General features: G+C 39.6%; 1 long non-coding RNA gene across 1 annotated transcript in view; it reads left to right on the plus strand.

Moving 5' to 3' along the window:
• The first annotated feature begins 1,714 nt into the window (after positions 1 to 1,714).
• Positions 1,715 to 3,555, plus strand: part of LOC109290118 — a 2,586-nt gene continuing 745 nt past the window's right edge. The window contains exon 1 of the long non-coding RNA XR_002095529.1: positions 1,715 to 1,855. This is a non-coding gene — a long non-coding RNA (uncharacterized LOC109290118). The remainder of the gene's footprint in view (positions 1,856 to 3,555) is intronic.

Here is a 3,555-nt window from a genome sequence, read left to right on the forward strand (position 1 = left end):
TCCACCTTGGGCTTTTTGATTGTCTTAGCGTAAGTGACCTAGCCTTAGCGTAAGTGACCTCCTGGTTTTGGCCCCATCTCTAACACTGGAGCTTCTATCATTCTCATGGTGGGAAAGGCAACAGGGAATATCTGGCTTACACCATTTAGACCAGATTTGCTATTTAGTTAAGGAGCTGAGAAGAGAGGAATATGAGAATAAACACTGCTGGACTTAAGCAGTGCAGTATAAAAAACATATTGCTTACATCAATGAAAACCATGGATGCCAATAGGGAGGGACTGGACCCAGGAGTTTTAGGAGCAAGCATAAGCGTGAGTGATATACCAAAGCAGACATGGTTAGGTTACTTGTCTTATCTTTACCTTCAGGAATCAGTATAGGATGTTTCATAAAAATCTTGTGATTCTGAATATTTTTGTAGTGTTGCCATGGCAACCTGATGTGATATAACATATGCTAGGGACAGAGTTGTGAAGATTTGAATAAGAGATGTTTGAGATAAGTTTAAAAAAGAGAAAGAGAGTGTGTGTGAAAATAAGCTGGGGATAAAGGCAATGTAAAATGTCTTCCTGAAATACATAAACATTGGCAGTATATATTTATGTTCTTATAATCATTTAGTACCAATGCCAGAATAAGCAATTACACCAGAAAATATGTTAAAAACTATAAAAGCTACTTATTTTCTTTATGACCCATCTATTCTTTGGGAGTGCTGTCCTGGCAGGGGTGCCTTATAGATACAAAGTGCACTTAAGTCTTCCCATGTTTAAGAGACGACACCTATGGCTTTACACTTAAAGTGGATGCAATCCCATCTATGTCCATCCAACTCTGCTGAATGCAGTGATGTGATAGCTTTACACCAGGCCTCTTCTCATGCCTCTCTGCTAGCTAGCACCATACTCATCTTGCACAGTCAAAAGAATATGACAATATTGAGCAGGAGCATGCAGATGTAGAAAGATTCATTTTACCATTCACTTCCTCCTGCTCCTTAACTCAAGCAGGGTTGAGGTTCTCAGGCTAAGAATCAATTCATAAGACAAAACACTTGAGCTGCTGAACCATAAAAAGGACGTGAAGGGCAAGGCTGAAATCAAGATAACACTGCTTCTAAAATCATTTACATTCAAACTGCAGATATTGTATGCATGACTGCAGCATGCTGTGCTCTGCACAATGTCTGTGAAGCTGGAAGTGAGTATTTTTATATTACGGGAATCTTGGACAATTATTGTCTCCTTAGACAATTCACCTAGCCAGAAGGTGTCACCGTAAACAAGACAGGGCCAGTGGCAAGGGAGGCAAGTGAAATAAGAAATGTTATTTACATTCACATCCATGACACCTGGAACAATTTTAATGAGCAACTGATTGTTAATGCAGACAGTGTTTTTTGTAGATAGTAAACAACTGTAGGATATGTTATACTGATATTTTTACAGGAGTTTAGAGTGCCTATTGTACTTATTTTTAAGTGCTGGTGTGAGGGGACCACGAATCTGTATGGGATACATTGTACATGATTAATTTTATGAATTTTGTTGGGTGAAGGATGATTTACTAAACAAAATATCAATTTAAGCGTAACTATGTATAGACCCAATGGTTTGCCATTTTATTGCTTTATGTAGATTGTTTTCTCTTATTTAATACCTTAATAAAACCTTTTAACGTAATTGTGGCCTCCCTCTTGTTTACAAGTAAAGAGACAACAACAAATGCTTAAACAAATACAGACTTTTGTTAACAAACTGCACGTGCAAGAAGAAAAGTAAAGAAGAATGCACTCAGAGATTGAACCATGTTATCGCAGAGAGCTTCAGCAATTTATCTCTACAGAAACTGGGTATGCTCAATAGGACTTTATGAAAAAATAAATTCCCCTTTCTTCCTTTCATGTCAAAAGGGACCTGTTAGAACAGAGTTGATTTCTGGTGACTTTTTAGACTCGCAGGCAGTAGCCACTGCCTTTCATAAGTGACTCTTGCAAAGCCCAAAAATACAGGTACATCTTTTAAAAATTAGTTACCTGAATGTCACAAATGATCAGGAGGACCTGAATGCGAGATGGGTGAAAAACAAAGAGGATGATCTAAGAGTTGAGAAAAATGAACAAGACAAGGGACTAGAAATGTCGCTTCCCTGATTTTTAATGTCATAAGAATCTATCAAAAACTTTTGATTACTAGGTACTAGACTCCAATTACCATATTTCCTTAAAAACATCACACTCCCAGACAAGAGACACACCTTATTTCAGACAGTCAGAATAAATGTCAAAAGATCTTTTTTTGAAACTGTTGATAAGTACAGCATTTTCCCAGGGGAAAAACACAGGGATTTTCAGACTGGGAGGTAGAAAACATTGAGGCTGCTCTGTTAACCCCCTACATGCAGGATACCATAGTTGCTGCTGGCTAAGACCAAATGCCCAACTCCTCTTTTCTTCTCAAATTGACCTAGATGGACAGCCAGCAGCTGAGGGCTCAGTCCTATCCAGCAGCACCTGCAGTTGACCAAGGGTCCACCCAATTTATTGAGCAGAAACCTGGCATGCTAGCACCCCAAGTTCAGCACTGCATTGGAAATAAAGGGCATTTTTACATGTGCTCCAGGGGTGGCGGGTGGGTGGGAAGGGCACTTTTAATTTAAGCGGCTCCGAGACCACTCTAATTGAAGTTCCACAGCATCTTGTGTATCAGCGTCCCTGCACTTCAAAATGGTAGTGGGGTTGTTTTAACTTAAGCTCATCAGATAAGCATTAGTTAAAGAGTCCCCACCAATTTGAAGTACGGGGATAGCGATACACAAGACATGGAGGCTAGCTGGAGCATGCTAATTAGCATACTCCAGCAGCCTTGATTAATCAAGTCTGCTCCAACATGCTGTGATTACAGCGCATCAGAGCATCTTTCCAGCACGTCTACAGGCCCCCAAAGTGCCACAGCATGAGCCTCTGTGAGGGGAGAGAGAAATATCCACAGCCAGCAGCTAGGGAGCCTCATGTGCTCATCATCCCTGTACAGCACATACAACATCACTGTTTCTTTCCCTTAGCAGTGGCCTGAGCCAAGAAAAAAGTGTTATTACCATATTTCTTTACTTAAATATGCACCCCAATTTCCAGCAGATGATTTTTAAAAAACAGGCGCATGGTATATCTGAAAAAATACAGTACATTTGAAATAGTCTTTCTTGCAATATAATGCCCAGACACCATGTTTCCCTGTACGCAGCATAGGGTTCCGAACAGAAAAGATAACTGATACACAAAGATGGCAAAAGCTGAAACTCAGGCTTTTTTGTGGAGGTCTCTTAAATTGTGGGCTTTCATTGTAATTGTTTTGTAAAAAGGAAATGGCTCTTGTGGAAGAAGATCTGGGGTTCCATGTTGTGACAATATTTCAGTATGAGCAAAATATGCTATATGTAGCTTAGCACCATGCCTGAGGTTAAGGGGGATGTCTCAAACACTGATTGGGTATTACAGATTTATACACAGTTGGGAGGAAGAATATATTCATACTTTTTTTTTTTTTTTTACTG

This window comes from Gavialis gangeticus, unplaced genomic scaffold, assembly GCF_001723915.1.
Source record: "Gavialis gangeticus isolate Ggan-Ray unplaced genomic scaffold, GavGan_comp1, whole genome shotgun sequence".
In the NCBI taxonomy this organism is placed as follows: domain Eukaryota; kingdom Metazoa; phylum Chordata; order Crocodylia; family Gavialidae; genus Gavialis; species Gavialis gangeticus.